Source organism: Urocitellus parryii (assembly GCF_045843805.1).
Source record: "Urocitellus parryii isolate mUroPar1 chromosome 13 unlocalized genomic scaffold, mUroPar1.hap1 SUPER_13_unloc_9, whole genome shotgun sequence".
Lineage (NCBI taxonomy): Eukaryota > Metazoa > Chordata > Mammalia > Rodentia > Sciuridae > Urocitellus > Urocitellus parryii.
Window position 1 is genome coordinate 1,484,869 of NW_027551777.1, and position 12,635 is coordinate 1,497,503.

The following is a 12,635-nucleotide window of genomic DNA, read 5'->3' on the forward strand; positions in this document are numbered from 1 at the left end:
TCCTCCAGCCACACCCTATTGGCCTACAGTTCCAATCCCGTTAATCCTTATCAATGGATTAATTCACAATTAAGTGAAGGTTCTCATAATCCAATCTTTTTACCTCTGAAACCATTTGCATTGACTCACACATGAGCTTTTGGAGACACATCTAAACCATACCATCCAATGACAGCCTGATCAACTAGCATGAGTCTGTAAAAAGAAAGCATAAGAGAGGAGCACCACATGGAGGTCAAACCTCCTGCCAATCATAGAGAGAAGGGTGTCTTGTGGGACAGAATGTGAGGGGCATTATGTGTGTGGGTACAAGCAAATCCATTGTTTTAAATGTGTGGGTCTCAGAAAAATGCAATCCCTAAGGTAGGTCTCATGACACATATTTGTTACTGTTGTCATTGTTGTTTTAGTCTGTTGATATGTTCTTTGGTTTGAAAGGAGGCAGAGTTTAGAGGACACTGCTCTGTTTATTTGAATTTATGCCACCGTTTGATGGATATCAATACCAGAACTCTGTTAAGAATGAGGCGATAAACAATGCTCCTGCATTCTTCTAAATGAACCCCCGTCAGCTTTGCAAATTTTGCAAATGTTGCACATCTGATAACCTGTAATGAAAATATTGTTACATTTTGACTGTTTTCTGCTAAATCTGTTATTCTTTGCATCTTTTCACCATTTTTATCATATTTAACTGGAAGCTGATTTGAAATGCTAGGATGTATGAATTTATTTTATATTGCTTCAAGAGGAATCACAGGGAGATGTTACTGAAAGCAGAAGTCATACAAACACATCTGAATCCCTTGTCCTCCCTGACTTCATGTCTTTCAGTAAACTCCAGCCTTATCAGCAAAATAGGAAGATAATTATGTGTCAATTACTTTTATGACTTTGTACAAAATTATTTGGCATATGTACTATTGCTGGAGCATGTGTGTGCATGTAGGTATGCACATGAATGAAAACATATTGGATATAATATTATATGAATGCACTAATTAAAACCCAACAGAAATCACCACCATCAATATAAGCATCATCACCTTCTTCTTCAATAATACATAGATTGCTAACAATATGATTATCTCTGCATATTCAAGTTATTGTATATACTGCACTTTTATAGAAATCCTTGTAAGTTATTATAAAGCAATGGATTTGAGTGAGATGGTGAGGACAATTCCCAAGATTATTGTCCCTGAAGGAGGAACTGGGCAAACCACGAAGTAAAAGAAGGTCTAGGTTGTGGGAAGAGCTCAGAGCCAAGAACCTGGCTCAGCAGACATGAGTTCCTATATAGGTGGTGCAAAAATAGCTCTGGCTATCCTCAAACTGGACTCTGCCCCTTTCAATACCTGACTGTGCTCCCCTCCAACAGGAGTTGTGACCAAATCCTGACCAGTCCCAGGGTCATAGACCAAGAGAGTCTCCAGTGATGAACTGCAGGTTTCTCTGTTCTTTTCTTCCCTTTCTCAAGGTCATTATAAAGATTTGGTTTATCCCAAATGCCTCTTGTTGCAGGGTGTTTGGAACAGAAGAATTCTATGACAGCTTCAGCCTGCATGTCACTGGTGACTATCTCCTGAGTGCCTTCAATGACCAATTCTGGCTCTTCTCTGATGTCTAGACAGCAATATGCTTGCCCAAGTGACAGAGGAGACCTTTAGCTACTCTCACTTGTGCACACTCCCACTGTTATGACACTCAGTTTGAGACTTGGAACCTGAAGGAGCACACTGGTGTGGCCAACTATCCTGACCACTGTGTGTCCATCACAGCATTTTCTGATTTGAAAATGTCTATTTCCTGTACACAGCAGCCAGGAAATGCAGGGATCCCAAGGAAGAACCTCAAGGCATGGCAGCTGGATTACCACTTTGAGGTGAAGTCACTGAACTTTGACCAGGAGATACCTAACTGGTCCTTGGGGTTATGAATGCAAAACTACATCTTCCAAAAGTGGATAGAGATTTTTCACTGTACAGGTGATAATTGCCTGACCAGGGGTGTACCTCACCACCTGATGACCAGCTTCTCAACAACTGGGACAAATTCTATAACCCTTTCCTTATTTTATGAAATTTTGGTCTATTTCAGTAGTGGGATAAAGTTACTTGTGGGATGATATGGTTGGGGGGGGGGGACCTGTAGAAAGGTGGCTGGGAACAGTTATCTTTGGGAAGGGTCAGTCACTCACTTCACTCTGCTCTGTGTGGTGGCCTGAGAGCCATGGCACTATGAACCACCCTAGTCCATACAGACTCCAGGGTACATGGGAAAGACAAGAAAATCAAGGCTGAACAAAGGGGTAATAAAAAAAGGGGGTAATAAACAAAGACATGGATTTGAATGCAGCACTGAGTGCAAAGTCTGTGTTCCTAATTAGCCTATGAAGTCTGAGGTTTGGGGGATTTTAGCTATGTGTGGCTAGGGTTATTTTGAACCTGCATGAGCACTTGTGGATGAGAACTTGAACATTCGATGCTGATGCTCTCCTAGATGTCTTTTCCCTTCCTCTCACCAGGCACCTTAATTCTCCCATGAGGGCTGTACACCTGTTGTCCTGGTAACACATGTAAATCACAGCACACTGTGCATCAAAAAAGGAGTGAAAGCATGGGGTGGGCCTTCCTATGGCATCACTGAAAAAAAGGAGGTTGCAGGCAATGTCCTAAATGAGATTCCAGCACTTCACAGGCTGCTGTTCCCACTCTTTATTGTAATGGAAATTGTGTATATCCTGGTCCTATCTTATTCAATGGAACCAGAATCTTGTCCTTTTATGAGAAAATGTCCTGTTTTTCTAAATTTGGATATATCTATAATTTTTTGTTTTAAACTTTTGTTCCATCTTAACAGAGAAAAATTTATTTTCTGTTGGACTTTTAATGTGAAAAATATAAATTACAGTGTCCTCATATTATATCATCAAAATACATTTAAATGTTATGATTACACCTATAATTCCCCATATATTAGTGACATCTTGTGTCTTTAATAGGAACACATTTTTTATTCTCACACATCATGCATTTTCTACAACTGCAGGGGAACAAAAGCATATGTATAAAGGAAACCTTAACATTAGTCCCTTATAGTAACTAGACATTTGTGATTTCTCAATTCCTTTCCAAATATTTTATTTAATATTTATACAACCATGATAATCTCTATACCCAAAATAAATTCAAAGTTACCATGAATTATAATAAATTTATGCTTGTAAAATTCTGATTCTCTGCAACTATAATGGAGGAAAATGCAAGAAAGGAGTAGTTGGTTTCCCCTTTATAATCTGCATTAATTATAACACCCATAAAAGAATAGGTTAAAATGTAATTGAAAAGTCATTAGAAAACAAATAGTATCTTTTCCCCAAATATGTAGTCATATGGAAAAGTTGTATCAATAATGCAATTTTCAAGTCTCTGAACACTTTCTATATATGATTTCTCAAATAAAAAAAATTCAATTTAACTGTCCAAACTCAGGAGCAGAATTATATTTTATTCCTAATATTAGGTTGGATAGCTTAAAACCTTGACAAAATTCCTGCCTTCTTTGCATGCTTTAAGAATTCAATATGATTATATTTTGGGGTAGAGTCACATTTCCTTTCCTGATGGCCAGAAGAGACACATAACCACCTTTGGGGAGTGGAGATCTACAAAATTATCTTTTGTGGCATAATAAATAATTGTAAATTATAACAGTTTAAAGTAACAAATGTACACATTGACTCCCATTGAGATGCTGACCATGTTCATATTTGTCTTTTTATAAATATGTCTCTTCATAAATATATCTTCGCGATTTTTATCATGAGTTTGCATATGAATGAAAATGTTTGGTGTTCAAAGATTTATGAATACGTTCAGATTTAGGAGGAATGTCAAACAGTTTCCAAAGTAGTCGTATCATTCAATTCATAGTTGATTTGATTTTAGCAGTTCTTTCAAGAGTGCTCTGGTTTTGATGTTTTTGTTTCTGTTTTCTACCTAATACTCATCATGTCATGAATCTGTTAACTTCATATTTGTCAATTCTCTCCTGTGAGATACCTCCATACTTCTTTTAAACATTAGCTTCTTTGTTTGTTTGTTTTTCCCTACTTAGTTTTATAGGAGACCATTATTTGTTTCATTATAGGTTAGCACAACATCTGTATCTAATACACATATTCATACTAATTTTGGGGTCTTGCATTTTGATTAACTGAAGATTGTGGCAAAAAGAACTTATTATTTATAATGAAATTTATGGATAGCAATTTTATGCTATTTTAAAAATGTGAACTTTACAAACTTTCTGCCTTATTCCTTTATATTGGAAGTTTATTTTGTTTCACTTTTAATTTAAGTTAAATGTTGACAATTTGGGTGAAGATTATTCTACATAAATGTGAATATCCAATTAATTAAAAAACAATTATTTTAAGTTAAGTTTCCCCACTTTAATTTGAAGCAATATTGCAAGAAATATATTTGTGTTTGTTTTCAGACTCTATTCTATCAAAATATCAACTTCTACTTGTACCAACTCTATGGTGTCCTAGTTTCTATATTTTATAATACACCTTGATAACTATTTTTTTCATTCCTCCAGCTCTATTTTTAAAAAAATGGTTTTGGCTATTCTTGACTCTATTTTTTCATATCAACTCAAAAATAAGCTTGTCACTTTTGACAAGTTTTCTAATGGGATTGGTGATTGAGATTCCATCAAATCTATACAATTTTGGAGGGACTGACAGCTCAATAATATTGAGTTTCCTAATCGGTTAATATGATATATTGTTTAATTTGTTATATCTTATTTAACTTCTCTCAATAATATTTTTCAGTTCATCTGTATAGGTTTATGTCTTTTGGTATATATATATATATATGTATATATATATACATATATATATATATATATATATATATATATTTGTTGTTGTTGTTTTGCTTTGTTTTGTTTGTTAGTACTGAGAACTGAACCCAAGGGTATTGTTATCACTCAGTTACTTCCACCATGAGACAGGGTCTCACTAAGTTATCCAGGATGGTCCAGAACTTCACACTTGTCTTACCTCGGCCTCCTGAGTAACTGGACTTACATGCCTGTCCCACTACATCCAGTTCATACTACTTATTTTTCATGCTAATGTAAAAGACAATATTCTTTATATTTATGTGTCATGTGTTTGAACTTATTATATAAAAATATAATTGAATTTGACCTATGGATCCTACACTCAAAAAGTATTATATTCAAAACTTAAAAGTTATTCTGTAATTATTAAAATTTTTTCCACATGTAATTATGTCATTTTTGTAGAGTTGCATTTCCTCCTTTACAAAAATTTAAACCTTTAAAAATTCCTATAGCACAGAATCAAACATCAATTGTAAGTGGGATTATATATTGTGATATAGAATATTCTTTCCATTTTCCCAATTTCAGGAGACATTTTAATTCATTAAATATAATTATTTACTGTAGATATTTTGTGCATATACTTCTTCACATTAAATCTCTCTCTAAGGTTACATATCTAAGAATGTATAAATCATAAATGGTGTTTTACTCTATCAAATTGTTTTATTGCTTATGTGGATGATTATATGATGATTATTTTAAATTGGATCATTTTTTTTTCCTGAAAAAAGTCTACCTAGTCACAAATTATTGTGCTTTGGGGGAATAAATTTCTAAAGTATACGTAACTGTAACCCAGAGAAAATAGCAGAAACACTGAAATAAATTCTCCTTACCCTTTATCTTTTTCAAGATTGTTCATATTTTTGCCTATTTTTATTATATCCTATCTATCTGTTTTATCCATTTTACCCATTGACATATTTGCTTGAAATCTTTCTCTTCTCTGTCTATTTATGTGGGTGTAAAAGTATATACATATATTTATACATGCATAGAATGTATTTTTCTGAAACGTTGTTTCAAAGCCATCATGACTCTTTAATTTAGAGCATAAATCTCAAGATTCAGAATATTTTTTATATAACCACAATATAATTATCTAAATCAGAAAATTTTTAACATCAATACAATGATATGTAATTTGTCACCCAAATACTTGGAGCGTAAACAAGATTTAGAGAATGAGTAGAAAAAAATATTTTTAATGTGTAGCATCCTGTTCATTATGGAATATGACTAGAACCACACCAATTGTCCATTGTCATCTTTCTTAATTCAGGGTTATCATGTGTTCCCATAAATATATCCTCCTAGACTAGGTTCACAGAACTCCTGACCATTGATAAGCAGAAGTGTTAGACTCCAAGTGATTAGAATAACAAAAGTAGGAGTCCTTACCCCCATGTTGTTAATTGACATGGTGCTTTCCTAAAGCATTTATTCATTCATGAAATATTTTATTGTTGGCATTATTATTCCTCCTAACTGACTGGACACAAACCAATCTTCTAGGACTCCTATGTGGTTACCAAGGCAAAGCATGATGATAAGCTTTTAATATTGTTCTTTTGTCCTGATGCTGAACATCATGACCAGTTCCAAAAATCTCCACATAACCTCTGGCTGGTAAGGTAGGCATGCTTATGAAACCACTATTTATGCATTTGCTCTTAAATATTAATAAATAATTTTTAATAAAAAATAATCATGAGGATTGCAACTTCAAAGTCAGACTGAGCAATTTAGCAAGGCCATCAGCAATTTAGTGAGACCCTTTCTCCAATTAAAAAAAAAAATAAAAAGGGCTGGGAATGTGGCTCAGTGGATAAGTGCCCCTGGGTTAAATCCCTGCTACCACCCACCCTCACAATAAAAGTAAACAAGAAAGAAATGAAGTGCAATTTCATCCTTGAATCCTTTTTTTTTCATCTTATTTCCTCTTCATAATCTCAGAACAATTTCCAGTGGTATCTCCATCATTCATTCATTCATTCATATTCAATCTACCAACAACTTAGTGAAGAAAGTAAAACATTCAAACATGGCCAATCAACTAATTTGTGCAACTTGACTATTTTAAATTTAACCAAAGGCACAGTTTCAATGATAAGAATTGTGCATAGTATTTTTCCACAATATTATGTTTTTCACCATTTTCATAAACCAGTAACATTAGACTATCTGATTTAATCAAAATAAATATATTCACATAGTTCAAATTTAGGGAAATCACTTTTTAAATTTTCAGATTGAATTATCTGTTTCCTTCTATTACAGACTAAGAAGATCCTAGGGTATAAATCTTAATCCCAGTTAATACACTGCTGTAACCCGTTCCTTAGGGCTTCTGCCAGACCCTCAATATAATCCACTTGTCTCCTGTGCATTGGTAGATATCCTCAGGAAATTCCACCTATGGTAATTTTTAACTAATTCCTTTTCTACTGATGTTGATAAAGGTGTTTTTATCATGTAGTGGTTGCAGGAGGTGCAAAGAGGTATGCTTTATACCCTAATCAAGTGATTACAGCTCATGCACATGGGTGCACCCATTTCACAAGGGCAGCTAAGAATTCTGCTTTAGCATACTGATCCCCCTCTGCGTTGAAAACTTGACTTTAAAGTATATACACCCATAGTTCACTTGAATACTCCAAATTCCCTTAGAAATTTTGTTATATAGTGTCCTCATTAGAGTGGACTTTTATTCTTATCATTTTCTTGTTATCTCTGGCCTGACCTTATAGTGAGGCCATTGGTTATGAACTAAAGTTTTATAAATATCCTAACACTTCCCAAGGAGCAGGACACTAATTTCATTTCTCCATTGCATACACTCTGCTGACTTTCCCACTCCTTATTTTTTTGAGATTGGCCTTCTGCATGGAATATTACTGTTGATCAACACACAGCAAGGTGCTCTCAATCAAAAAAACCTGGCAAAGAATTTCTCATCAAAGAACCAGACATAGCTGTAAGATCACAATGAAGGAAAAGAGGCATTAGGATGTACCAGCAGTAGAGCAACTTGCCTGTATAGACAATGCCTTGCTCTTGGATTCCCTTAGGTATATGATCTTGAAAATAACACCTCCTCTAAATGAGTGACTTTTGCTGGGCTCAAAAGTCTCTCCATAATCACTCAGACATTATGAGTATTGGTATTTCTGCTCTCCAAATTTTCTAATGCAGTAGTATCAACTACCCTCCAGAGAGAAGCCAGCAATTGTCTTTCATATGAGCTATGCTAAGGAAATGCATTAGGCAGAATTTCGAGTGTAAAAACCCCAAGAGCTCTCTGCTCGTTGCCTTGTGTGATTTTTGTGTGAGACACCAGTCTATGTGTATTCTCTTTGCATATTCTGCTAATATTACAGGAACTATCAGTTCACAAGAACCCAGCAAGACTGCCTGAGGCTTAGTCTTTTGTAAAACTTTAAATGCTGTTTTGGCTGAGCCTCCACTGAAATTCAGGTAGCTTTCTGATCCGTTGGGAATTAGTATCAACAGAATTCTTTGAAGAATGAGATTTTCTCTAAATCTGAGCAGCCTGCTAGTAACTGAGATTCTCACTTAATGGAAGAGACAGTGAGAGATAACCCATTTCTGAAAGTTTAAAGAATGTCCACAATTGCTCCAGGAATTTCAGACTTAAATAAATCCTTGCATTTAAGCTACATTTGAGGAGAAGATTCTTTTTGTCTTTTGGGTGATTACAGTTTGCCACACCTCTGTGATGCTTCCTCTGGGGATATGATATTATAAATGAACAGCTCTCATAAACTACCTTCGTGATTGTCAAGCCCATGTCTTGTCATAATGAATTATGACAGCTGGGCAGCTGATTCTAGCATCTTTGGGGCATTGCAGTAAACACATGCTGGAATCCAGTCCGCCTCAATCCAAGCTGTTCAGCTGGACTCCAAAATTAATACTGAAGGAATCAGTAAGGATGGCATACCAGTCCCCCTTAACCATTGTCCTTCTTAAATAATCTTTCAAATGTCAACTTCAGCCAAAGTAATTGGCAGAAATACTTAACTTTTTTGATAGTTTACTATTAGTATATAAGAAACTTGCCCTCTTAACTAGTCAAAGAAGACTACCAGAAAGGTTATTTGTGCAATCAAAAGTTTTACTTCATTCATTGCCATGATCATAAAAGTTACCTGAAGTTTGTTCTGCAGCAATTCTGGATAGCTGAAGCAATGCTCAAAGCTGACTGCTGAGGATGATTCTCAGTTATTCATCATGGTTAATCAAAATGGGGAAATGTGGACTTGGCTCAAATTCCCCATGAAAAAGGAAATGGCAAGATGCCCCCATTCACACATAATGTCACTTTATGCATCTAGCCAAAGGCGATGATTCCACTGAATATTCTCTCAAGTCAACCATCTAAATTATAGGTTACTTGTGTTGAACCACAGCATAATCATATTCTCAAAATTTTCTGTCTATATGCCATACTTTCTGAATGCCCCTAATTTGGGAAATTTCATAGTGTGATTCCAGAGTGCTTACTGAGCACAGAGTTAGCAATCCTAAACTGTTGTGCATACCAACCCATCTTCTTCACCCAAGTTATGCAAAGGGCCCCAGACCTCTTCCAAAGGCTGAGCAAGCAGATGTCCAATAATTCATTCAGACTTACTCAACTTTTACTTCAAACAAAAAGGTACATTCACTTCCCTTTTAAAATATTTTCTTTCATGAATTATGATAACCACAATGAGTTTGAATTTTTACAAGGTAAACTGATTATAGAACATCTAATGAGGCATTTTAAGTAGTAGGACATAACGTGCCAAGCTGTGCGCTAAGCTCATGCATTGGCAATACATTCTCACCTCCTTAGTGGTAATGCTAGCAATATCTTTTTTTTCCCTTTCATTTCTTTTATTTTAAACCACTCTATTGATATATAGCATGCATTCTATGTAAATCACCTAATTAAATGGTTTGATTCATTATTTTTACTAGATAATCTCCATGTTATACAATCATCATCATAACCTCATTTTAGAATGTTTTGGGTTTTGTGGGGGGGGGGTTGTTTTGTTTTTGTTTTTTATTTGTTTGTTTGTTTTATCCCAGGAAGAAATCTGTCTCTTATTTTCCTGACCACTCTATGATCTTCTACCTCCCTCCCCCAGACAACCACTAGTCTACTTTATACCTCTCTATAGTTACTTATTCTGGACTTTTCACATACAGATCCCCTTCAATTTATAATAGATTATATCCCAATAATCCCATCATACATTTATGCATAGTAAATTTAAAAATATATTTTTTACCTACTCTATTGAACCTTGTAGCTCAGCAATACAGTTTACTGTAGCAAATATTGTTGTTAACCCTCATGCTCATCTGGCTGACTTGGAGTTCAGGTTTGCTGCTGCTGCCTGGCACCACAAAAAAAGCATCATATTACATATCACTAGCAGGCGAAGGAGAAGGTCCAAATTCAAAATCCACAGTACAGTGTTTACTGAATTCATATCACTTTCACACCCCTGTAGCTTTAAAACATTGGAAGTGAAACCCTCCTAAGTCAGGGACTACCTCTGCATGGAACCATGTGGTATGTGGTAATTGTCGCTGGCTTCTTTCACTTAGCAATGTTTTCAAGGTTCTTTCAGTAATGTATGTATCCAGTGGTGACACATTGTAGAATGTCACTACTCTATTTCTTTTTATAAAAAGCTGCCATCTTACCCACATATCACATCTACTTATCCACTCACCATCTGATGTTGTTGCTTTCTTGTGGCCACTTGGAACAGTGATGTTAGGAACATTAATGTTCAACTTTTGGTGTGAACAGGTATTCCCATACTTCCTGAGTAAACACTCAGGATTTTCTGAGCATGTAAGACTCATATTTTGAGGAATTTTCACATTGCCTTCCAAGGGGCTACATACACATTTTACATTCCTAACAGTGGGTGTATGGGAATTCTGATTTCTCCACATTCTCATTTATCCTTTATCATATTGATTATCACCATTTCAGAGTGTGTGAAATGGCAACACATTATGGTTTTGAGTTGTATTTCCTTGTAAGTTAATGACATTGAGATTTTACTTGCTGTTTGTCTCCTTTGCTGTAGAAATGTTTATTTAAATGCATATTCCTTTTATTACAAACAACCCTGTTTGCATTTATTATTGAGTTATGACTATTCTATACTTTTTAGATGCAAGTTCCTTAACATATATGATTTGCATTTTTTTTTATTCTGTGTATTTTCTTTTCACTTGCTTGATTTATTATATTATTATTATTATTGTGTCTTAGAACCTGCAATCATGATGCATTGTTTTATTAGTTCTGATTGCTTTTCAGTGAATTCCTTAGAATTTTCATATGTTTATAAAGATATATGTAAAACATACATATAAATATACATCTATTTCATACAAGTATATATGCATATGAATATTTTGTCCTTAACAGAGAATTTACCCCTTCTTTTCCAGTCCAAATGACTTTAGTTTTCTTGCTCTGTTGCCCTGATGGCAATCTCTAGCACAATGTTGAACTGAAATGTAACAACTAAACACCCTGGATTTTTTCCATATATTAAAGTGAAAGCTTTCAATTTGCTTATCATTAAATATAATGTCATCAGTGTGCCTTTTAACTGGGCTTTTTATGTGAATATTTTGAGATAATTCTAGTATACCTAATTTGTTGTCATCTCAAGAAAGGCTGTTCGACTTTGCTAAATATTTTTATACCCATTGAGATGATTATGTTAAATCCATTTTTACAGCCCTCTAAACTACTCCAAATAACAAATACAATTAATTTTACTCCATCTTCTCATATCATACATTTGTTCCCACTTTAGTTTGGATGTTCCATCTTTGCTTGATTTTACATAGTGAAGATGCTAAGAGCCTTAATGTATATTCAACAACTGAGACATATAATATATCCTAAAATAAGAGACTGCATCTGCTTTATGATTTTAACCATTCTTATATTAAATATTAGATACAGTATATGTGTTGTTTATGTTTGGAAAAATCATTGTTACTTAGCAAGTGGTTAGTTGCATGTCTTTTTATGATGAAATAAACTAGTGCATTTTTTTGTGATTTTAGTTTCTTGCTCTTGGTTATTTCTTTCAAAAAATAGTCCATCTTGCTTGTTATAATTTTATCCTCATAGAATTATCCATCCAATTATTTGGTCACATATTTTTGATTTTAAAGCTGTTTAGAGTCCTATTGTTCTGAATCTTTAAAAATAAAAACAAATGCTCACAGTACATGAAATTCATGACATCAACAAAGAAAAATGAATTAGTCAACCAAGGTTCTGAAATGATCTAAACATCTTTATCTTCTATTAAACATTTAACAATATATATGCTTTTCCCAAATTGTCACCTCAAAGATATAAATATTATTAGAAAGCAATCAATGATTTCAAAGAACTTTAGTCCAGTTGGATCAATAGAAATTTTACCCTGTGATTAGTTGACCTGGACATTTCCAGCATCACTTTTAATTGGATGTTGGCAGGATTTTAGGCAGTGCCACAATCCAAGTTCACAGAGCAAAGAGCTGAAGGTACAGCCATACCCAGAATGGCTTGATTAAACATGACAATTCAGCCCTCCCTCAGCAGAGCAAGGGCTATAAAAGGAACAGTGGCCAGTGCATTCATTTGGGGAAACACATAATGTTGA